The sequence below is a fragment of the Eumetopias jubatus genome, unplaced genomic scaffold (assembly GCF_037043125.1).
Source record: "Eumetopias jubatus isolate StellerSeaLion01/CBP00866 unplaced genomic scaffold, mEumJub1_p1.0 scaffold_13, whole genome shotgun sequence".
Taxonomy (NCBI): Eukaryota; Metazoa; Chordata; class Mammalia; order Carnivora; family Otariidae; genus Eumetopias; species Eumetopias jubatus.
In genome coordinates, this window is record NW_028274819.1 from 81,264,040 (window position 1) to 81,290,387 (window position 26,348).

The window sequence follows — 26,348 nt, forward strand, 5'->3', positions numbered from 1 at the left end:
TTCTTCAAGCCTCAGTTTCACCAATTATGATGTGGGTGGAGGGGGTTTAAATGAGGCAATGAATGTGAAGTGCCTATGCCTGGCATATAGCTAATGTCTACTAAATGATAAGTTGTAGTTTTGTTATTTTATTAAAGTATCTGTTCATCAGTCAATTGACTTCACTGAACTAGAAATTCCTTCAAGTCAGAGGCCATCTATTATTTATCTTTGTATCTTTAACACACAACCCATATTTGGTACATTGAAGCAACTCAGAAAATGTGTGTGCAAAAAACTGCACATTCTTGGGGCTCCTGGGTGGCTCAGTCATTAAACGTCTGCCTTTGGCTCAGGTCATGATCCCAGGGTTCTGGGATCAAGCGCCACATCAGGCTCCCTTCTCCGTGGGAAGCCTGCTTCTCCCTCTCCCACGCCCCCTGCTTGTGTTCCCTCTCTCACTGTGTCTCTCCCTGTCAAATAAATAAATAAAATCTTTAAAAAAAAATGCACATTCTGATCATCTATCAGTCTGAAATGCCCTTTTTAACACCTGCTGATTTGCCTAACACTGACTTCAAGATTCAGCTTAAATTATCATTCCCCAAAAAAAGCTTTCCCATGGCCTTGAGTCTACCTACCCAACACAAAGAAAGTTGCTGTCCTGTACTGTATTTCAAGAGTACTGTATTGTCTTACACACTTTCAAATATGAAGATAATGCAATTATTTATGTTTCTCCTCTAACCTACTCATCCCTTCATTGTACTTACACAGCATCTGGCACATAGAAAATTGTCAATATATATCAGTTTAATTCATTGTTAATTGATTCAGTTTTTACATTTAATGTAAAAATTAATTACTATATTTTCTCTAGGGATACTAAAAACATGAAGAGACAACATGGTTCAAGTTGTATGAGGAATATTTATGTTCCCATGTTGAACATAAGTTCTTGTGTTATGCTGGATAGGAGATAAAATAGAATTGTATTTAAATCCAGATACAACAAATGTGCTTCTTACCAAAAAGTTGTGAAGACTAGGAATGATCATTTTTCTAATTCCCTTTTATTGCTAATCGTTTTACCAAGCAATATACTTATTAAACATCTACTAGTTGACCAGCACAGGCAAATATGGCTCAGATCTTAAAGAAAGAATAAAATCGCCCATGAATATTAGCTTTTGAATTGCTTTCTAACATTTGTTACAACCTCACTGGGCTCTTTCTGACTAATAAATATGGCTGTTGTCACACTTGCAGTTGCTGGTATTATTTCATAAGTTTTTCATCTCATTTGAGTTTATAATTTCTTGTTTCCATTTAGTTTCAATCAGACTTTATAGGCTGGTTCTAAATAATAGTTCATCATCTACTTTGTTAGATATATCTCTGCTGTTCCCTAAATCAGGTCAGGCCTCATCCCTGCTCATAATTTGTTGAATACTGGTACATGATATTATTTGTCACCATCATCTAGAATTTCAATGCTATGTTCAGGGCATATAAAACAATACTTTCAACCTACAGATCATTCAGCATTGTTTTAATTTTAGAATGTATTTTGTTAAATTAGGACAACAGATGTGGCTAAATCATCCATAGCTCAATAAAGATGAGATTAACCTCAGGATTGTCAAAGTAAATGTTCAAAATAACAGCCATCATGATAATATTGGCCTTGAGAATTTGAGATACCTTGCCCTTAAATATGGTATTCGAGACATGGCATTTCAATTCTTCTATTCAATATAAATGGGAAAAAAATTTCTTCATATATCACTCTTTCTGAAAGTGGCATTTTCCCATATTTTTTAAAGATCACGTACTCGTCTGTATTTGGACTGAGAGCCTGCCAAAAGTCTAATTTATACGACTTCTTTTGCTTTTCTCTTAATTTACTTTGAAAAAATAAAATGAACTCTGCTCTACTTCTATTGAGATTTATATCTTTAATTTGGAGGAAAAATAACTATTTTAGATGTGCAGTCATCTTTTTTTTCAGTTATTTTTGTGATTATCATTAATCAGTCTAGTGATAAATTATATCAAAAATATCATATTAATTAATACTTTTCACTACCTGGAAAGTCACAGGTAGATCCTTCTAAACAAAGATAACAGGATGATCATTTATTTAAACAAACAAAATATATATTTTTTAAACCAGCAGAGACTTATGTGGGTAACTTTCAGTTATAAAAGTCATGAAAATAAACATGTGCCTGGTTTCCTAAACTTAAAAAAATTAGGGCAACACACAAGAAACCAAACAATTAGGAAAAAAGGGAAAAACATTGTATTTTTTCACTTTTCCATTCTTATTTAGGTTGCATACCAAGAGCCCATGGTGAAGGCTCTCCATGTTTATACCTTCAAGGAAATGTGAAAAAATTATAAATGAATACAAATACTTTGTGATCAAGTTAACATTTTTTACTAAAATATATACAATTACTTAAACATATGTAAATTTGTATTTATATATATATGTTTGCAATGACATAGAATTATGTGGTACATAAAAGATTTGGAGTGGAAGACTTTATATTTGACTAAAGGTTTTCCCTTTTCTCCATTTTGCTTTTATATATAAAGCACTATCCCAACACATTTGTATAATAGAGAAGTTATATAAAATAAAAAATAAATCTCCAATTGAATATTCAGTCTGCTTTGCCTGTATGAGAGGCTTATAATGTGAAATTCCTAATGTGAACCAGTAAATTCACAGAGTTGCAATGTGAATTTTATTTCAAACTGGAAACATTTCAGAAACTATTCACTCTTTTATTCATTCATTTAAAAAATATATTTATTGAGCACTAACTATGTGTCAATTCTAAGTACTGGAACTCTCATGAAGAAGAAAACAATAATTATATAATAATTATAATCGAATATATAGATGATTATATTAAAAGATTTTTTTTTCTGGTTAAATAACTATGTCAACTTATCCATTTCATGTTACTTAAATAAAATTTTAGTCATGGGAAAAGTATATTTATATAAATGAAGTGTCCTGGAGTAAAAATCATAGACCCAGAATCTAGTCACTTACTGGGAACTTAGGCAAGTCACTCTATCACTATGAGCTTTGGTTCCACTGGTGAATTACCGTACATTATCAGCTTGATGGGAAAATACAATCTGATAATGTACTATGAGAAGTACTTTAATGAATGTATGCAAAGCATGATATAGGAGTCAAGAGAACAAAGTAGTATCTATATTTGTAATAGTCATTCTGCCAACAATATGTAGGATGGATCTGAGAGAGTTGGGAAGAAATCAGGGATTCCAGTTAACAGGGTATTATAAATATCTAAGTGAAAAATAATGGCTCCCTATACATTGACACCAGCAATGAACTTGATAAATAAAAGACTGACTTGTGAGATATTGAAGAGTTAGAATTAACAGAACTTGATTGATAAACTGGATAATGTAAAGTGAGATTGAGGAAGAGAGAGTCATCTAGGTTTAGATTGGTTTGGGGTACCATTAATTAGGATAGAAGTAGGAAAGAAAATAAAATGAGAGACATAAGAGAAGGAGCTGGCTAGGAAGGGATTTGATTTATGGGTGCCTTTGGAATATCCACCTGTAAAAATCCTACAGGCAATTGGATATATAAGTCTGACACTAAGGAAAAAGAATGTATTGATGTAAAACATTTTTGAGTTATTATTCATTTATTCAGTAAATATTTATGAAGTACCTACTATCAGACAGGCACATTTCTTGGTGTTGGAGACTTAGCAGTGAACAAATCAAAGTTCCTGCATCAAATAATTTATATTTTATTGGAGGAATCCAGAAAAAAATTTTAAGTATGTAATTCATCAGATTGTGTTAAGTACAATGAAGAGAAAATAAGGCAGGACGAACAGGATAAAGAGTGCCAGAAAATAAGGGTAAGTGTTTCTGATTCATATGTGATCAGAAAAGGTCTGCTTATTTGAGAAACAGCCAAGAGATTAATGTGGCTAATGTTGAGTGAATGAAAGGAAGTATGATAGGAGTTATGGTTATAAAGATAGTAAGAGACCAGAATATGTAAGGTCTTATACGTTATTGAAGTACGTTGGTTGTCACTATGCTTGAAATAAGAAGCCTTTAGGGAGGTTGAGGAGAGGAGCATGATCTGACTTATTTTCTAGAGGACAGTTATGACTACCATGTAAAGAATAAGCTGTAGAGTGTGATAGTAGAAGCAGGGAGACAACTTAGGATGCTATTGTATAAATTTAAGCAAAAGTAGGGCTTGAAACAAAGTGTTTGGCAGTAGTTAGTGAGGAGTACTTTGATTCTGGACATGTTTTAAAGATAGAAATGATAGCACTTTCTGATTGATCTGAAATGGACTGAGAGAAAAAAGTAATATAGGATGATGGTAAGGATGTTGACCTAAAGAATTGGAAGAACTATAAGAATGGAATTGGCTTTTACCAAATGGGAAAAATTATAGGAAAAATAGGCTCAGAAGCCTGGGGAATTTAAGTGATAACCCTACACAAAGTGTGTGTGTGTGTGTGTGTGTGTGTGTGTGTGTGTGTGTTTCTAATATAGGACATGGGAACAGAGATGAAGTCTAAGGCTAGAGAGATCTGGAGCCATCATCATATAAATTGAAATCAAAGGCATGAGACTGGATTAGGTCATTATAGAGTAAATGTCGGTGGGAAAAAGTTTGTAGAAGAAAAGCACATCAAAATTTTGAGGTCTTGGAAAGAAAGAATCAAAAAAGGAAACTGATTAGGCCCAGACACTTAGGTAGGAGAAAAAAAACAAAAAACAAAAACAGAAGCCAAGAAAAGAAAAAAAGTATTTTAAAGAGAAGAAAGTGAACACTTGTGTCAGTGATACTGGTAAAAGGTGGGTAAGCTGAGGACAGAGACTGACCATAAAATTTTAGTAACATGTAATTACATGGTAACCTTGACAGGAACAGTTGTAGTAAGTGTCAGGGGCAAAAGTCTAATTGGATTGTTTTCAAGAAGAAATGAAGGGAGAATTTTTAGAGAAAAAAATGATAGGTTTTTTTCCCAAGGAGTTTTGCATAGGGAGGGAAAAAAAACTGATTCTTAGAGAATTGCTTGAGCAGACTGAACAAAAAAGGCGGACAGTAATTTTCATGCATTGTTGGTCCAGAGGAGATTGAAGTGTTGTTGGAGTCAGGGTGAGGAAGAAGGTAACCTGGAAGGGTGGACTTGATGTTCAAGAGTAGGGTATTTGTAGTAGGGATTATGAAAGGGTTTCAATTTTTTTAGTAATGACAAGAGCTAAGATATGCCTAGTGGGGAGAAGACCTGAAGTGAGTTAGAGGACAAGATCATTGGTACAGAGGAGAGAAGAAACTGAAAGTGCCAAAGAAGTAGAATAGTTATCCTCATGGGTATTAAAACTACCAAAAATTAAGACAGGAGTTAGAAAATGAGATGAATCAGAAACTAAACTTTACAAGAAATAAAAGTGATAAACCTGAGGCTCTTCTACACAACTCTAAAATAAAGGGTCAGTGGAGATATGGTCCGGTGACCAAAGTCAAAGCTGGATGTTTTAGTGAGCAGAAAGTGAGATGTTCTGGAAGGACAGTGAGAATCCAGGAAGTCCCTTATCCCATATCCATTGTCCCTATGACATGAATGTTGACATAGGAGAAACAATTTCCACATCAAAGAGCTGCAAGGGAAGTAGGGTCAGGAGGAGAGAATCAGGTTTCCAGAGGAGCAAAAGAGGGAAGAAGAAATTGAGAGAGAAGATATAGAAGAGAATGCTGATGATCAGCTGTTCATTTCCATAGGGCACATGTAAAGATTTTAGAAATTGGAGAAGGGTGGAACTGGGCTGATAGAGCCACATGGGGATTAGAGTTTAGGGAGTTTTGACCCCTGTTAAAAGTGTTTTGCAGAGGAAGTTGCATTTAGCACACTCTCAAGGTTAGAATAACTACTTCTATCTAGCCCTTAAAGCATTTTGTCCTAATGTGTGCCTGTTATCTCAGAGTGAAACACCTTGAAAAAAAACAATATCTATCAATTTTGTATACCCAGTGCTTGCCAAAGTCCCTGGCCCAGAGTATCTTCTAAATCAACATTTATTTTAAATAAAATAGTATATAACACTGACAACCTGTCAGTGTTATTTAAATAATTATTATATAGTATATGTGTTATGGTAAACTGAAAATTATATTTGTACACTGCAATGTTATGTGTGAATTATTCTACCTTAGTTCTGTTTTCCCTAGTTATGTTTAAAAATGGGTCTAACACTGAGGCATAATTTCCTTGGCAACATTTGTAAAAAACACCATCCATCTCCTCCTCATTTCTAAACAAGTTTAGAAACACCAGGTTAAACCATTAAACCCACTTTTTATATCAGAACCCCTTAGAACATTTGAAGAGTATTCTGATGATTAGAGCTGCTTGAAGCCTGAAAATTCTGAGCACCAGTCTCTGAGAAAAAGACTGGGTCTTCCTCCCAGCCAACTTTTGCCACTGACAAATGTGAACTAAACAGGAAAATGGAACTCACAGGGTAAAATCTAGTTTTTCAAAGAACGAAAATAGGTCTCATTTTCTCTTGGATTAGAAATTAAATACTCCATCTGTGCAGGTCTTCAATCATGCTTGGACAGAATGACAATGTGCAGATGGACTAGTTCCTGGAACAAGCCCTCTCCAATTCTAAGAGAAGAAGAGGGTGATGTCAATTAACCTCAACATTCAAGCTGTATTCTTCACCAGATTGCCGGAGATCTGATATCTATTCTTTTAATGTATTTCCCTTTTGTCCTTCAAATATATGTATTTTTTTAATGTGAGCCTGTTTCTACTGGGGCAAAAAGAATTAGCCTAAGTCATGTTTGTGCGTTCGTAGTCAGAGCTTTCAAGGGATATTCAGTGAAGCCAGAATGATACTAGAAAGGGACATCAGTAAGGAAAAAATCAAATGATGTGATTCTAGAATTTTTTTCCTCAGCAAGGCATGATCTCAACCTATAAACCTCTAAAGGCTTTTATTATCAAGCTTATTCACATTTCTGTACTTATATTTCTGGTCTTACCTTGGTACGAAAGGTGGCATTTCTATGCATCATTCTCTCTAACGATTCTCTGAATGCTTTTTCTTAAAGCTTAAAAACAACATATTTCTAAATGGTCAATTCATGTTTGATCATGAATAAATAATTTTATTAAATACTATTTTAACATCTCTTAGATCAGTATTTCATAAACCCATTCCTCAGAATATTACTATATGTTCTGATAAAAATGAATTTTCTGGTTAAACAAGTTTAGAAACACCAGGTTAAACCATTAAACCAACTTTTTATAACAGAACTCCTTGGAACATTTTATGCATTTGCTCTATGATTCTCAAAAGGGAGGTATAGTATGGATTTCTAATGCTTATTTAATTCCAGAAACTCCTTTCTTGGAATACTTATTAACAATCTGATGTAATTCACAAAATACAATTGGGAAATGCTGATCTTAGGTGATTATGTATTTTTTCCCTTTTTTTAGCCTGTGGAAGTAAAGAATTATAAAGTTACCTTATTTTGTATTTCATAATGAAGCACTCCACTTGGATCTGATGTTTAAAAACTTGATTATTCTACACACCTCAATTTCCTGGTAACTCCTGTCTATATCTATGTATATATGTATCTCATCTATGTCTATCTATCTATCATCTATCTATCTATCTTTATCTATCATCTATCTATCATTTATCTATCTATCATCTCTATATGTATCTATCATTTATCTAATTAACTAAATAAAACTGATCCATAGCTTCCTTTTTCATGCTTTTTTTGTCAAGTTTGGGTGTCAAGATTATGCTGTCAATATCAAATATTGAATTGGAGGTCCTCCCATTTGAAACATCATTTTTAAAGTTCCATTTTGTTACCAACATTTAGTTAGTCTTTTGACCTCACTGTGTGATCATGAGTTTGATGAAACATTCCTATGGAGAGTAAATGAAATTATTCCTATAAAGCACTTAAAAAATAATATGGCATATTAGCTATTGTCATTGTTACCATTCAGGGCAATGCGAGGCTAGTTTCTGTCATCAGTCATCAATCACATATGTTCTTATTGAAGAAAGTCATGTTTTTGGCATGCATTGGAATGGCATTTTCAAACCTCTGGTGCCTTTGTTCTTTGACCACTAACCTTTTGGCTCAGGAAACGCTGATAGATGTAAGCTTCTGAAGAGTGTTCTGGGAGGTGTTTGTGTGACTGGTAAGCAACATGTGTGAAGGTTTGTATTTAGATGAAAAGCATGGCTTGACAGGAGTCTCTAAGGAGTCATCATTGCTTAATAGGTTTCCTTAATGACCAGTCAATTAAGAACTTGTATTTGCAAAATGCTTTGCCATCATTGTTTTTCTTTCAATTCTCTGAGCCATTACTATCATCTTACTGATGAAAGAGACAGGAAAGTGTATTGACTTGCTTTTGACTATATGGTCTGAAATTCCAGGCACTCTTGGGACTTGGGTCTCAAGAATCCTGCTGTTCTAAGCAAACAGGGGTAGGCTCTCTCAGGAGATGTACTCAAGAGACAATAGGACTAAATGTAGCCTGATAACAAACCATAAGAAGCTTTCAGGGCTTTTGGTCTGTAAAACAGTTCTGTGATTGTTCCCAAATTACTCCATTAATAGGCTTTCTCTAACAGTCATGATTTGTTTATTAAATTATTGGCCACTATCAGAATCAGACACTGTGGAGTAGAAAAGCTTTATTTTAAGATATTCTAGCACAAGCAGAATAAAATCTAATCTTTATGTAAAAAGGGAAAACTTCATTTAGCTTCTTTGTAAACATAGTAAATCTAGCAGTTCAGATAGAAAAAAATGGACATTTTATAGCCCACAAAAGGATTTTGCATTCCTTGTGAAAGAAATAGCTATCAATAATGCTTAAAGGTATTGAGTTTGAGGCCTGGCTAAGGGTAACTCTATTATAATTTTTCTCATATAAATACCTTTTATTAAATACTGGAAGGAAATAGCCCAAAACATAGAGAGTGATTATATCTTCATGGGGAATTATATAAGATGTTTATTTTCTTCAACGTACAGTTTAATTTATCCATTATTGCAAATGAATATCTATTATTGCTAAATTTTTTGAGTGGGAATATGCACACACACAATTTTAAATTACATTTATATTTTATCTATTATTATGAGGAGGGCTAAAACTATAGTTATAGAAAGAGTCAACTAACTTCTCTTAGAAAACATTCTCTCATCATTTGAAGATTTGTTCTTTAGTCTTGGATTTCGAGTTGTTAGTGACAAATGAAATAAGATTTATGTCTGTCTATAACAAATTTTGCCATTCTAAATAAACACATCACAGAATGTGTAATAACTATCCTCAGTAAGTAGATCATATTCGATGTTGAGGTAGGTACCCTCTATCCCTATACTCTGAAGAGTTTTGATCAAGAAAGGATGCTGCACTTTGTCAAATGCTTTTTCTGCATCTACTGAGAGGATCATATGATTCTTGTTCTTTCTTTTGTTAATATATTGTATCGCGTTGATTGATTTGCAGATGTTGAACCAGCCTTGCAGCCCAGGGATAAATCCCACTTGGTCGTGGTGAATAATCCTTTTAATGTACTGTTGGATCCTATTGGCTAGTATTTTGGTGAGAATTTTTGCATCCATGTTCATCAAGGATATGGGTCTGTAATTCTCCTTTTTGATGGGGTCTTTGTCTGGGTTGGGGATCAAGGTAATGGTGGCCTCATAAAATGAGTTTGGAAGTTTTCCTTCCATTTCTATTTTTTGGAACAGTTTCAGGAGAATAGGTATTAATTCTTCTTGAAATGTTTGGTAGAATTCCCCTAAGAAGCCATCTGGCCCTGGGCTTTTGTTTCTTGGGAAATTTTTGATGACTGCTTCAATTTCCTTAGTGGTTATAGGTCTGTTTAGGTTTTCTATTTCTTCCTGGTTCAGTTTTGGTCATTGATACATCTCTAGGAATGCACCCATTTCTTCCAGGTCATCTAATTTGCTGACATAGAGTTGCTCATAATATGTTCTTATAATTGTTTGTATGTCTTTGGGGTTGGTTGTGATCCCTCCTCTTTCATTCATGATTTTGTTGATTTGGGTCATTTCTCTTTTCTTTTTGATAAGTCTGGCCAGGGGTTTATCAATCTTCTTAATTCTTTCAAAGAACCAGTGCCTAGTTTCGTTGATCTGTTCTACTGTTCTTTTGGTTTCTATTTCCTTGATTTCTGCTCTGATATTTATTATTTCTCTTCTTCTGCTGGGTTTAGGCTTTATTTGCTGTACTTTCTCCATCTCCTTTAGGTGTAGGGTTAGGTTGTGTATTTGAGACTTTTCTTGTTTCTTGAGAAAGGCTTGTATTGCTATATATTCTCCTCTCAGGACTGCCTTTGCTGTATCCCAAAGATTTTGATCAGTTGTGTTTTCATTTTCATTGGTTTCCATGAATTTTTTAAAAATTCTTCTTTAATTTCCTGGTTGACCCATTCATTCTTTAGTAGGATGCTCTTTAGCCTCCATGTATTTGAGTTCTTTCCAGCTTTCCTCTTGTGATTGAGTTCTAGTTTCAAAGCTCTGTGGTCTGAAAATATGCAGGGAATAATCCCAATCGTTTGGTACCATTTGAGACCTGATTTGTGACCTAAGATGTGATCTATTCTGGAGAATGTTCCATGGGCACTAGAGAAGTATGTGTATTCCGTTGCTTTGGGATGGAATGCTCTGAATATGTCTGTGAAGTCCATTTGGTGCAGTGTGTCATTTAAAGTCTTTATTTCCTTGTTGATCTTTTGCTTAGATGCTCTGTCCATTTCATTCAGGGGGGTGTTAAAGTCCCCCACTATTATTGTATTGTTGTCAATGTGTTTCTTCGCTTTTGTTATTCATTGCCTTATATAATTGGCTGCTCCCATGTTAGGGGCATAGATATTTACAATTGTTAGATCTTCTTGTTGGATAGACCCTTTAAGTAGGATATAGTGTCCTTCCTCATCTCTTATTACAGTCTTTGTTTTAAAATCTAATTTGTCTGATATAAGGATTGCCACCCCAGCTTTCTTTTGGTGTCCATTAGCATGGTCAATGGTTTTCCACCTCCTCACTTTTAATGTGGGGGTGTCTTTGATTCTAAAATGAGTCTCTTGCAGACAGCATATTGATGGGTCTTGTTTTTTAATCCAATCTGATAGCCTGTTTTCTTTGATTGGGGCATTTAGCCCATTCACATTCAGGGTAACTATTGAACGGTATGAATTTAGTGCCATTGTATTGCCTGTAAGGTGACTGTTACTGTATATTATCTGTGTTCCTTTCTGGTCTATGCTGCTTTTAGGCTCTCTCTTTGCTTAGAGGACCCCTTTCAGTATTTCTTGGAGGGCTGGTTTCGTGTTTGCAAATTCCTTTAGTTTTTGTTTGTCCTGGAAGATTTTTATCTCTCCTTCAATTTTCAATGACAGCCTAGCCGAATATAGTATTCTTGGCTGCATATTTTTCTCATTTAGTGCTCTCAAGATCTCATGCCAGTCCTTTCTGGCCTGCCAGGTCTCTGTGGATAGGTCTGTTGCCAATCTAATGGTTCTACCATTATAGGTTACATAACTCTTCTCCCGAGCTGCTTTCAGGATTTTCTCTTTGTCTCTGAGACTCGTAAGTTTTACTAATAGATGTCGGGTTGTTGACCTATTTTTATTGATTTTGAGAGGGGTTCTCTGTGCCTTCTGGATTTTTTTTTAATAATTTTTTATTTTTATGTTTATCACCATACGCCTCCTGGATTTTGATGCCTGTTTCCTTCCCCACATTAGGGAAGTTCTCTGCTATAATTTGCCCCAATATTCCTTCTGCCCCTCTCTTTCTTCTTCTTCTGGGATCCCAATTATTCTAATGTTGTTTCATCTTATCCTATCACTTATCTCTCGAATTCTGCCCTTGTGAACCAGTATTTGTTTATGTCTCTTTTTCTCAGCTTCTTTATTTCCATCATTTGGTCTTCTATATCCCCGATTCTCTCTTCTACCTCATTTATCTTAGCAGTTAGTGCCCCCATTTTTTATTGCACCTCATTAATAGCCTTTTTGATTTCGATTTTGTTAGATTTTAGTTCTTTTATTTCTACAGGAAGGGTTTCTCTAATAAATTCCATGCTTTTTTCAAGCCCACTAGTATTTTTAAAATCATGATTCTGAACTCTAGGTCGGACATCGTCCTAATGTCCGTATTGAGTAGGTCCCTGGCTGACGGTAGTACTTCTTGTTCCTTTTGCTGAGGTGATTTTTTTCGTCTTGTCATTTTGTCCAGAGGAGAATTGATGAACAAGAGAATAAAGTGCTAACAGGTTAACAATGTCCCCAGCAAATATACTCTAAACAAATCAGAAAAGACCTGAAACCAGGGGAAAAGAAAGGGAAAGAAAAAAGAAAGAGAAAAAAAAAGAAAAAGAAAAAGATAAAAACAGAATAAAACAAAACAAAAAAAAAAACAGAATATGATCAAATATGATCAGGCTAGTGCATAGATCAGTGCCACACACTAGATTTTGTGTGTAGTTTGATCTGTTAGAAGAAAGTGCCTCCTATAATTTTAAAGAAAGAAAGACTTATATATGTACAAAATAAGGGTTCATACAATGAAGGGATGGAAGATGACTCTAAAGATGAAAATTATAAAAGATTTTATAAAGGGAATTGATAAGAAGCTGAAAAAATAAAGATTTAAAAAAAAAAGAAAAAATAGGGAGAGAATGTGATCAGGCAGGAGACTAGAACAAAGCCATACACTAGTGATTTAGGGTATATTTTGATCTGTTAGAAGATATTGTATCTCAAAATTTTAAAGAGAGAACAACTTATATATATATATATATATATATATATACATATACATATATATATATACATATATATATATATGCCAGAAATAAGGGTATCTACTATGAAGGGATAGAATATGACTCTAAAAATGAAAAATAATTTTTTTTTCAAAAAGGGATTGATAAGATGTTGGTTGAAAAAGGAAAAAAGAAAAAGTCAAAAAAAAAAGTTAAAAAAATTAACTTTGAAAAACTAATGAATCATGGTAAAAAGCCATGAATTCTATGTGCAGTATTTCCCTAGCACTGGAGTTCTCCCGTTCTCCTTGAGCGGTAAACTTGGTTTTGGCTGGCTGTTCGTGCTGATCTTCTGGGGCAAGGGCCTGTTGCCGTGGTTCCCAAATGTTTTTGCGGGAGGCGGAATTGCCCCGCCTTTGTCGGTCGGGGCTAAGCAATCTGCTTGGGTTTGCTCTCGGGAGGGAGCTTTTGTTCCCTGCAAGCTTTCCGTACAGCTTTGGAGCACGAGAGTGAAAATGGTGGCCTCCCTATCTCCACCTGGAAGAGCCCTGAACTTGGGGCCCCGTTCCTCAGTGCGCCCCCAGAGAAAAGCAGTCACTCCCGTGTCCCCGGTCTCCAGCCGCACTCCGTGCCCACCCAGCCTGTGACCGAGCGTTTCTATCCCTGGCACCCGTCTCGGTGTGGAATCTCCAAACCCAGCAGATCCCTGCGGTGGGCTCCCACGCCGCTCCTCCTGGGGGAGCAAGGGGAGTCTCCCCGGATCTGGCGCTTGTTGGGTCCCTGCTGGAGGAGCAGTGGCCTGACTGGACCGCAGATCACAGTTTATGGCAACCCCGAGCTGAGAGCCCACGCCTCGGCTCTGTCTCTGCAGCTGGCTTCCCTGCTCTGATACCTGGGAGCTCTGCCACACTCAGGCATCCCTGGTCTTTCTGTGACCCCGAGAGTCCTGAGAACACACTGTCCCACGAGTGTTCCACCCCCCACTTAGCCACTGGAGTGACTTCCCTCAGTGGAGCCAACTTCTAAAAGTTCCCATTTTGTGCTCCACGGCTCTATCACTTGCCAGAACTGGCTGACGGAGGCCCCGTCCCCCGCCATCTATCCTCTTGAATATCGTCTCAGATTCACTTCTCCGCACGTCCTACCTTCCAGTAAGTGGTCGCTTTTCTGTTCAGAGAGTTGTTGCTATTCTTCTCTTCGATCTTCTGTTGAGTTCGTAGGTGTTCAGAATGGTTTGATCCCTATTCAGCTGAATTCCTGAGACCAGACAAAATCCAGGTCTCCTACTCTTCTGCCATCTTGCTCTGCTCCCAGGCAGTTCCACATTTTTATGCATCAAAAAGCTTAGATGATTTCCTCTGCCTTTTAATGCCTTCACACCAATGAGAGAAAGGGATGAGCACTTCTGATCTTTTTCTATACCTCTTCAAAAATGAGGCATGGCAGGGCGCCTGGGTGGCTCAGTGGATTGAGTGACAGACTCTTGATTTAGGCTCAGGTCATGATCTCCTGGTCCTGGGATCAAGCTCTGCATTGGGCTCACGCTCAGTGGGGGAGTATGCTTGAGAATTCTCTCTCTCTCCCTCTGCCTCTCCCCCCACTTGCATGTACTCTCTCTCACTCTCTCTAAAATAAATAAATCTTAAAAAAAAGAGAGAGAGAGAGAGAGAGATGAGGAGTAGCTTATCTGATTGTTGATACCAATGAAAGCCAGACATGCACTGAGTATCTATTCTCATGTCTCATGGTAACTTGCCTCAGTTCTGCACCCTTAGGTTTAATGAATTTGAGATCTATATCCTACCTACACTTATAGGTTAAACCTGTATCAGCTGGATCAGCCTCCAATTCCATCAGTTCTGTTGAAAGCCTTGCTTTGTGCTTATATTGCCACCATATTCTCCAACTCAGCTCTGCTAAGGAGCATTACATTTTTTGAGAAAAAATATTGTTATGTTATGTTATGTTATGTTATGTTATGTTGTTTTAGTATTCGTGTTCTTTGACCCCTTTCACTCTATTCTTTACCTTTATACTCTTCACCTGAACCCAAAGAAAATGAATAATAGAATTTGGATGCCAAACCTTACCCTGAATTTGTAAAGATCTGTCATCCTCCAAAGAGTATTAATTTCAATTGTGGTAGTAAGTAGGAAAGCCTGAATACAATCAGGCTTTCTAGAAAAAAAGCTGATTGCTGACACTTGGGTCCTCATTTGGCTCCTAGTGCATATTTCTCAATTGTTTAAACCTGGATAGAAAATGATATGTGTTTGGTATCTTAGAAATGTTCCACTAAATTTTTAAAAATCAATTTCTTATAAATAAAGCCTTTCCAAATTATAACTTTTTAAAACCTTCATCGCTTTCCTTCTCTCTTCTGGAAAGTGCCAATTTTAGTAACTTTTTAACTCATTCATAGGCTCTCGTATTTGTTTTTAACAATACCTTATCCATATACTCATGATTTTTTTTTCTGCAAAAGACCTTATTTCCATTTAGTCAGCTACTTGGGAGGGCTCCAGGATGTTTAAAAAGCGGCCTAGTGGCTACAGGAAAAGGCCAGGCAAAAGCCCTGCCACCGAGGGGTATGCAAGAAGGGCCCCTCAAAGACTGCTGGTTTGGAGGCTCCTAATCATGCTTAAAGGTGAACCTTTCAAAGAGATACTCACCCAGCACAGCCTGGGGGCCAGCCTGGGGGGAACAGTTAGTCAGGTGTTGGCCATCTTCTTTTTTTAAAGTTTTTATTTAAATTCCAGTTAGTTAACCTACAAGGTAATATTATTTTCAGGTGTACAATATAGTGATTCAACTTTTCCGTACAACACCCGTTGTTCACCACAAGTACACCCCTTAATCCCTATCACCTATTTAATCCATCCCCCGTCCACCTCCCCTCTGGTACCTATCAGGTTTTTTTGTAGTTAAGAGTCTGTTTCTTTTTTTTTTAAAAGATTTTATTTATTTATTTGACAGAGAGAGACACAGTGAGAGAGGGAACACAAGCAGGAGGAGTGGGAGAGGGAGAAGCGAAGCAGGCTTCCCGCAGAGCAGGGAGCCCGATGCGGGGCTCGATCCCAAGACCCTGGGATCATGACCTGAGCCGAAGGCAAACGCTTAACGACTGAGCCACCCAGGTGCCCCAAGAGTCTGTTTCTTGATTTGCCTCTCTCTCTTTTGTTTTTCCTTTTGCTTTTTGTTTTGTTTCTTAAATTCTACATATGAGTGAGATCATATGGTATTTGTTTTTCTCTGCCTGACTTACTTTGCTTAGGATAATGCTCTCTAGCTCCATCCCTGTCATTGCAAATGGCAGGATTTAATTCTTTTTAACCTGAGCAATATTCCAGTGTGTGTGTGTGTGTGTGTGTGTAGACACATATATACACATAAATCACATCTTCTTTATCCATTCATCACTTGATGGACGATTGGGCTATTTCCATAATTTGGCTATTGTAAATAATGCTGCTATAAACAAGGTGCATGTATCCATTTGAATTACTATTTTTTTGAATTATTTGTGTAAATACCCAGTAGTGAACTGCTGGAGCATAGGGTAGGTCTATTTTTAACTTTTTGAGGAACCTCCGTACTGTTTTCCAGAGTGGCTATACCAGTTTGCATTTCCACCAACAATAAAAGAGGGTTCCCCTTTCTCCATACCCTCACCAACACCTGTTGTTTCTTGTGTTGTTGACTTTAGCCATTCTGACATGAGTGGGGTGATACCTCATTGTAGCTTTGATTTGTATTTCCCTGAAAATCAATAACGTTGAGCATCTTTTTCAGGTGTCTATTAGCCACCTGTGTGTGTTCTTTGGAAAAACGTCTAGAGGTCTTTTGAAATCAGATTATGTGGGGTTCCCTTATCAGACATATAATTTACAAATATCTTCCATTTAGTAGGTTGCTTTTTTGTTTTGTTGGTGGTTTCCCCACTGAGCAAAAGCTTTCTATTTTGGTATAGTCCTGATAGTTTAATTTTGCTTTTGTTTCCCTTGTCTGAAGAGACATATCTAAAATAATGTTTCTATGGTTGATGTCAAAAAAATTACTACCTATGTTTTCTTGCAGTTTTGTGGTTTCAGGTCTCACATTGAGGTCTTTAATTCATTCTGAGTTCATTTTTGTGTATGGTTAAAAAAGTGGTCCAGTTCTATTCTTTTCCATGTAGCTGTCCAGTTTTCCTTGCACTATTTGTTGAAGATATTCATTATGGTATTGATTTGCATTTCCCTATAAATTATTGATGTTGAGCATCTTTTCATGTACCTTTTGGTCATTTGTATGTTTTCTTTAGAGAAATGTCAATTTATGTCCTCTGCCCATTTTTTAACTGGATTGTTTGTTTTTCTGATATCAACTTGTGTGAGTTCTTTATATATTTTGGATTTGAACCCCTTATCAGTTATATCATTTGCAAATATCTTCTCTCATTGGCTTTTTATTTTGTTGATTGTTTCCTTTGATATGAAAAAGATTTTTACTTTGATACAGTTCCATATATTTGTTTGTGGGTTTTTTTTGCTTTTGTTCTTGCCTGAGAAGACAGATCCAAAAAATAGTGCTCAGACTGATGTCTAAGAGCTTGCTGCCTATGTTTCCTTCTAGGAATTTTATGGTCTCTCGTCTTACATTTAAATTTTTAATCCATTTTGAGTTTGCTTTTGTGTATAATATAAGAAAGTGGTCCAGTTTTATTCTTTTACATTTAGTTGTCCAGTTTTTCCAACACCATTTATTGAAGAGATTAATTTTCCCCATTGTATGTATTTTCTGCTTATATTATTTTTAAATTCCATAAAATCAATACTAAGATTGATTAGTTTAGATTTTGTCTTATAATGTATGTAGCTATAAGCTATGTTTGATTTTTGAAAGAACTCTTATTTTTTTTAAAGATTTTATTTACTTATTTGACAGAGAGAGAGAGAGAAAGAGTGTAAGCAGGGGGAGTGGCAGAGGGAGAGGAAGAAGTGGGTTCCTCAATGTGAGCTCAATCCCAGGACCCTTGGATCACAACCTGAGCCAAAGGCAGGCACTTAACTGACTGAGCCACGCAGGACCCCAAGAATTTTATTTTTGAAAATGTCTTTCAAATAGAACTATTTTATAGGTCCACCAATATAAAAAACATGTCAGAGAATCCATAAGTATGTCAAAAATTCTGGAATTTTGGGGTGCCTGGGTGGCTCAGTCCATTAGGCATCTGCCTTCAGCTTAGGTCATGATCCCAAGGTCCTGGAACTGAGCCCCACATCGGGCTCCCTGCTTAGCTGGGAGCCTGCTTGCTCTCTTGCTCCTCCTGCTTGTGTGCTCTCTTTCTCTGTCAAATAAATAAATAAATAAAACATTTTTTAAAAGTAAATTTTAAAAAATTCTGTAATTTTAATTATTCTTTTGTGTCTTTAGTCTCTCTCAAAATTGTCCTAATTTGGATTATAAATTTTATGATCAGTCTCCATTTACATGGAATACTCAGAAAATCCGTAGAAGGTGATGAACACAGCAGAACAGTTAAGAAAACAGAATTTAACTACTTGGCTACATTTGGCAAGGCTTTTTATCTAAACTTTGTAAAAAAAAAAAGACATATTAATGGAATTGTATTGTTATGGACTGAATGTTTGTGAGCTCTGCAAAAATCCATATATTAAAGGCCTAACCTGCAATGTTATGGTATTTGGAGGTGGGGCCTTTGGGAGGTAATCAATCAGGTTTAGATGAGGTCATAAGGAAGTGGCCCCATGATGGGAATAGTGTCCTTATGAAAAGAGGAAGAAAAGCCAGAGCTGTCTCTCTCTATCATGTGAGGATACAGTGAGAGGATGGATATCTGCAAGCCAGGAAAAGCGCCCTCTCTAAGAACTAAATCTGCAAGCACCTTGATCTTGGATTTCCCAGCCTCTAAAACTGAGAAAATTAATGTCTGTTGTTTAAGCCACATAGTCTATGATACTTTGTTATAGCAGTCTGAATTGACTTAGACCTGCATTTTAAAATGAATATAGTTGCATGTAATTATACTTGTATATATAAATGAACATTATTCTCATTCAACAGTGTAAGTGGAGTTCTTGATAAATATATTGTACATACTGTGTTCTAGATACTGTCTTAGGCACTGGGAAAACAGCAATGAGTGAGAGACAAAAATCCTCATCCTCCCTGAGTTTGCATTCTAGTCTCTGCATGGAGGAGTTGAGAGAGGCAGACAATAGGCAACACAAAATTAAATATGGAGCATATTTTATTATAATAAGTGCTAAGGGAAAAAAAATAGGGAAGAATAGAGAAGCCTGAGTAGAGGGGATCATGTTTTTAGATGCATTGGCCAAGGCAAGTATTACTGAGAAGGTTCTGAAGGCAGAAGCAGGAAGACCAAGCAAGACACTGTTATGATAATCCAAAGACTATGGGGAATTGGCTTATGCTATAGCAGCAGATGTAAAGAGAAGTAATCAAATTCCAGATTTATTTTATTTATTTATTTATTTAAAGATTTTATTTATTTATTTGACAGAGAGAGACACAGTGAGAGAGGGAACACAAGCAGGGGGAGTGGGAGAGGGAGAAGCAGCCTCCCCACTGAGCAGGGAGCCCGACGTGGGGCTCAATCCCAGGAATCTGGGATCATGACCTGAGCCGAAGGCAGATGCTTAACGACTGAGCCCCCCAGGCGCCCCCCAGATTTATTTTAAATGTACAACCAGTCAGTAGGATTTGCCCATGGATTTTAATGTGGGATATAAGAGAAGGAAAGAGTTCAGGTCCACTTTAGCTGAGGAGGTAGAAGAATAGTACTAACATTTTATTGAAATGAGCCAAGACATCAGGGAGAACAGTCTTCAGGAAGAATCAGCTAATATCCATTAGCATCTGAGTCTGAGGAGAGATCCAGTCTGGATATACAAATCTGGGATTTATCTTTAAATTGATCTATGGGATCAAGGGAGAGTTGCCTAGATTGTCTTTAGAACAATAGTTCTAGATGAAATCATGCAAGGAGAATGTAGAAAGAAAAGAGATATTCAAAAACTATGCTTTGTGGAATTCCAACCTTTAGAGTTTAGGGAGATGAGGAGAAACCAATATAGGGGATGAGACTAGGTAGACAAAGAAGTAGGAAGAAAACTGAGCATATTCATGCCCTGGAAGCATAGTGAGGGATGTGTGTCAAAGAGGAGGGAGTAATCATTGTGCCAAATATGGCACAACAAGTAGGATGAAGAAGGATTTAATAACGTGGAATTCATCAGTCACCTTGTTGGTAGCAGTGTTAGTGTCATATTTGGAGGAAAGACACCCTTTAAGGAGTTTAAGAGGAGGAGAGGAAAGAAATATGAGATGGAAAAGATAGAACACGAATTTAAGGGGTTTTGCTGAAAAGAGAGGCAGAAAAGTAGGACAACAGGGAAAGGAACAAGTAGAATTGAGAGGTATTTTATGTTTTAAATAGGAGAGAGAGATAGCAATATATTTATAGACTGATAAGAAAGAACCAGTAGAGAGGATGAAACTGATAGTGCAAAAGAGAGGAGTATTGCCAGAGTAGTGCCCTTGACTTGGTGAGGAGGGTGAAGTGAAGGGAATGGGATCTGTGTTCTTGGTCAAGAGCAGGGGCAATGAAGACACAGTAACAGAAAAGAAGGCAGAACTTAGGATCCAGAAGGAAGGGAGTAATATGAAATATGTCATTTCATCAGGTTAGAGTAGGGCTACAGAATGACATTTGGGAACAGTGTGGGGAAAATTTTGAAATAATCATTTAGAAAAGTAGAGACCAGGTAGGTCTAAGGACCCACTTAAGATGGAGCATTATGGACTTAAGGTGACATCAATTGTCCAGTTTTTGTGTTTTACTCCAGTTATGTTCAATTTGGTGGAAAATGGCAAAGAATTCATGGTTAACTGGATTTAACCAGAAATGGAATTTGTGTATGGGTATAATAAAATGAAAGAGGGGACAGGGCTGTGTTCATAAAAAACTGATTGTGATGAATGATCATATATCTATCTAAACTGGAAGAGGAGGAATGTGAGGGGTAGTAAGAAGGTGGTAGGATCAAAATATTGTAGATAATCTATGCAGTTGAAAGAGTGTAGGAATTTTAGAGGGATTGAGCTGGAACAATAAATGGTGCTCCTAGGGTTGTTTTCTTGAAATTGGAATTCGGTGGAACTGAAAGTCCCTAGATGATTATTGTAGTGAAGATTTCTGATCCCAAAGTGCAAGCCATCTAATGAGTACCCCTTTGGGAGAATGCTGCTTATCTAGATTTACTCGTGGGGCAAACTACCTGGTACAAATATTTTGTACAATTCTCAGTGGTTTCCCTACATTAATTTAAGTAGATGTTACCAATTTAGTTTCTTCACTTTTCTTCTCACACTGGGTCCTTAAATCTGTTCCAGCTATGCCTGCTTCCTAGATTTTATTAAATAGTCTGAACAATTTGGAAAGAAATGTTTTTCATCAACTCAAAGTAAATAAGTATATTATTTCCAGAAAAGATTGACTGCAACTTAAATTTTTTTGTGTATGTAAAGTTTTGAAATATCTTCCACCACATTATAATAGGTTTGGGTGTCTTAGCTCCCTGGGTATAATATGTCTTTATTCCTATGTGAAAAGCTCTTGGCAGGTGGTTAAAACCAGTCCTGTGGCCTCAGCTCTATTTAATAATATGTTTGTCAGAATTCTTTCTTGATCCTATCTGCTGGTTTTTCTGAAACTCTTAACCCTTCTAACCACATCTTCTGTAGCCATTATTTTATTCCTGGAGGAAATGAGCGATCTTTAGTCTTGACCCTCTAAGTGAAATCACCAATCAGGCTTCTACCAGCCTCTGCCCTGGGTGTGACTTGGCCGCTTGCCTGAATTGTTGTGACTTCTACAGCTTCTCATTTGTCTCCTTTTCCTCCTTAACCCCAAAGGTTTCTTTTCAGCTCATGCTGTTTTTTTAGGTAATGGTCTTGCAACAAGGATCATTGTATTCTGTGAAGTTAAGGTAGCAATATTAGTAAGCAGAGATACAGATGCCTTAAGGTGATCTGCTTAAAGCTGGAAGGCTAATTACTGGCAGAGGCAGACCTGGAATTCAAGTCTCCTGTAACCTGTTCCAAGCATTTTTTAATTCATTTACTGCCAAGAAACAAAACAAATAAACACACACACATACACACATACACACACATACACACACACACATACACACACACCCTAAAAAAACCCACTTATCTCTAGGCACAGAAAAAGTGAACCTAATTTCAGTATGCTATGGAAGCAGGGTGGTCTAATTAGGCTGATGGAGCACTGATGGAAGGTACCTAGTGTATAATCAATAATAATCTATTGGGTGAAAAGAATTAAGTCATCATTCCCTGTTATTTTTCTTCAGTGAATACTACATTCAGGGAAAGACTACTACTACTTTCCCTAAATGCATCTGAATGTCTTCAGTACTACAAATAGCTGTCAGAAGTTTTTGCACTGTTTTTAATGTTCACTTGTTTTTATTATTAATCAATGACTATTTTTGAATCACTACTCTATACAAGTAACATCATCTATAATATAAAATTCTTTATTTCTTTTTTTGAGAGAGAGAGAGAGAACACAGTGGGGGGGGGCGGAGACAGAATCTTAAGCAGGCTCCATGCCCACCACAGAACCCAATGCAGGGCTGTATCTCAGAACCCTGAGATCATGAGCTGAGCCGAAATCAAGTCAGCCAACTGAGCCACCCTGGCACCCCTATAATATAAAACCCTTTAAAGTAGGTTATAACATTCCTATTTTACAGCTGAGGAAACTAAAATTCAGAAAGGTTAAGTAATTTGTCAAAGGTCAGAGATTAAGGATTTCTTGTATCCTCCTGCATGTCCATGCCCTTCCCAAAGAACAAGATGGCTATCATGAAGACATGGATTGTTTTTATCCATAATGCATTAATTTTTAATGGCTTAGCCACAAAAAATTCTCATAAAAATAAGCATAAAAAGAAGTAATAAAAATGTAATTTTCCATTGCATCTGATTTATAAGAAACAATTAGGGATCGGAGTAACTGAACAAACATTCTAAAATTAGAATCCAACTAGAATTTCATATAATCGAAATCTAATCAGCAAAATCATGTATATGATATTTAGAATGTTGCCAGTTTCTCTTGTCACAGGATTGCGCATTAACATTATTAGATAGCAAATCTGCACAATCAGTTAAAAATCATTCAGTCAGAATTGCAGACTAAGTTAAATATTACTTATGATTTCCTGGATAATGTTTCCCTGGATTACAAATACTTTAAAAATATTCATTTTTAAACATGAGGTTATGTAATATCTTTGATGATAATCTATTCATTTTAAATTTTCTTTTATTTTTAAGATTTTATTTATTTATTTGAGAGAGAGAATGAGATAGAGAGAGAGCATGAGAGGGGTTAGGGTCAGAGGGAGAAGCAGACTCCCTGCAGAGCAGGGAGGCTGATGCAGGACTCGATCCCAGGACTCCAGGATCATGAACTGAGCCGAAGGCAGTCACCCAACCAACTGAGCCACCCAGGTGCCCCTCATTTTAAATTTTCAAAATGCCATTTACTTAGTCAAATATTAGGAAATACTGCTATTTATTATCTTATCCCCCAATTGGCCAAACTGTATGACAAATAATAAATCAGATTTAATTGTTTTGATTCACATTATATTCATTGTCTAAAAGAAATGATAAAGATTTCTGAACTCTATAGAAAATTATAAAAGCAACATGACTTTACTGATCAAATGGCATGAATACTAGCCTTTTCTCCTTGGCCAATAAACACATCCACCTGGAAAATGGACACACGGTTTTGGTAAGTGTAAAAGTCTTTGCTGAGGAAAAGCTATGCCAAAATATTTTATCTGGTGTCAGTGGTGACTATATTTTCTAGCATCAAAATATTTAAATATTTTAAAGAAGCTAACTGATAATTTCATAACATATAAATTATATTTTATGATAGCTTTTGCTCAAATATGGAAGAGTAGCAAGCAATAAAATATCTAGTGCACGTAGGATTCCCATCTGTCAAGCACAAGTCTATTTAAAATGGAAATGTTTGTCACTGAAGTAAGTATTACTTAATAATTTGATTATATTCTAAACATAGGAATTTTAGTATGCTTATTAAATAAATGTTACCACTTATCCCCTAACATGTATTAGTTGAAACAGGATAAAAAACAATAAGGTCCCCATAATGATATATTGCTAGTGTATAATAAAGTATCAAGATTGAATGAGAGAAAAAAATAAAACTCATTATTTATGTATTATATAATTGCAGATACTGAAAATCAAAAGAATATGTGGATAAATTTCTAGAAATAAGAGCTTAGCTTCGTTGTAGTTCTGTATAATAATGAGAGCAAATAGTTGCAAAATAAAAATGTTTTAAAAAGATACGATTTCATGTTAAAAAATTTTTCTAAAGATTTTATTTATTTATTTGAGAGAGTGATAACGAGGCAGAGAGAGCATGAGCAGCGGGGAAGAGGGAAAAGCAGGCTCCCTGCTGATCAGGAAGCCCTACATGGGGCTCCATCCCAGGACCCTGGGACCATGACCTGAGCTGAAGGCAGTTGCTTAACCGACTGGGCCACCCAGGCACCCCTCATATAAAATTTTTTTTAAATTCTGAACCTTGAAATAATCTAATCAAAATGAGTAAGCTTTTATTGAAGGAAAATAATAACTTTTTTTGCAGAGGCATTAAAGAAATTCCAAGTAAATGTGACATATACTGTTCACAAATTGAAAAACTAAATTTTATAAAGATAATTCCAATCAATATTGCAACAATGTTTTTACATCAGTCATGGATTTTTGCTTTTGCTTTTGTGGAACTTGACAAGCAATTCCAGAAATTACATGAAAATATAAAAAATCAAGAGTTGTAAAGATTTACATGAAGAAAAAGAAGGTGGGGAACTTGCCATATTAAATATGATGTTAATATAATATAGTCTTATTCTTACAAGGTTATAGAATTTAGATAATGAAATCCTGACATAAATCGGCTTATAGACAAATGGAACAAAATAGAGAGACCAAAAACAGATGCACATATTTGTGGATACTTAAGGAAAAGGTGACATTGGAAATCAGTGGAAAATTTTAAAAATGTGAGAAAAAGAGAGCCTCCTTGCCCTTCGACCATGTGAGGATACAAGAAGAAATCAGAGACCCTGATCTGGGACTTCCAGCCTCCAGAAATGTGGGATATAAATTTCTGTCATCTATAAGGATGCCTTTTTGAAAATTGTTCGAAATGAGGGCATTAAATCCATGTGGAGTGGCCTTCCCCCTACCTTAGTGATGGCAGTTCCTGCCACAGTTATTTATTTTACCTGCTATGATCAATTATCTGCTCTCCTGAGATCAAAATTAGGAGAAAATGAAAGTTGTATACCAATTATTGCTGGATTTGTTGCCAGATTAGGTGCAGTAACTGTGATAAGTCAATTAGAATTGATTAGAACCAAGATGCAATCTAAGAAGTTTTCTTACAAAGAATTGCATCAATTTGTCAGCAAGAAAGTATCTGAAGATGGTTGGATTTCCCTTTGGAGGGGCTGGATTCCTACTGTTCTTAGAGATGTACCATTCTCAGCAATGTACTGGTATAACTATGAAGTTTTAAAGAAGTGGTTGTGTGCGAAATCTGGTTTATACGAACCAACATTTATGATCAACTTTACTTCAGGGGCATTGTCTGGTTCTTTTGCAGCTGTTGCAACTTTGCCATTCGATGTGGTAAAAACACAAAAGCAGACTCAACTTTGGACATATGAAAGTCATAAAATTTCTATGCCTTTGCCTATGTCAACCTGGACTATCATGAAGAACATTGTTGCTAAGAAGGGATTTGCAGGATTATTTACAGGCCTCATTCCCCATTTAATTAAAATTGCTCCTGCTTGTGCTATTATGATCAGTACCTATGAATTTGGGAAGGCTTTTTTCCAAAAGCAAAATGCTCGAAGACAACAATACTAGTATGCTGTTTCAACTTGAATAAACAACCAAAGCAAAATAGTAAGATGGAGACTCTTAGGCAAAAACTCTTTCACCATTATCTTAAAATGGTTTTATATATTTCTTTCTTATGATTTAAATGAGCAGTAATTTCTACTTTGCCTCTGAATCATAACCCTAATTTTAAAATAAATTCTGTTACTCTGATTTTTGAGATATTGAAAAAGATATTCCAGAAGTCACACCATTAAATGTTCCTGTAAAGAAAAGAAAAAGTATTCCTTAGCACTGAAAGTGATAATCTCTGAGAGTTTGATATTATAGATTTCGGTATAACATCATTGGGAATGCGTCAGATATATCAGAACATTTTGAATTGTGTGCTGAATGATGTGCAGAGTCTAGAAGAAAAATTCCTGTCTCTAACACACACTTAAATCATGCACATAGATA

The 26,348-nt window shown here is 36.1% G+C and overlaps 1 protein-coding gene and 1 pseudogene across 1 annotated transcript in view; both read left to right on the forward strand.

The window, feature by feature from the left end:
- The window catches only part of CNTN5 (contactin 5), a gene marked incomplete at its 5' end in the record, with an annotated part of 571,224 nt that overhangs the window by 347,781 nt on the left and 197,095 nt on the right, over nt 1-26,348 (forward strand). The window lies entirely within an intron of this gene.
- LOC114221518 (mitochondrial glutathione transporter SLC25A40 pseudogene) lies at nt 25,185-25,916 on the forward strand (annotated as a pseudogene).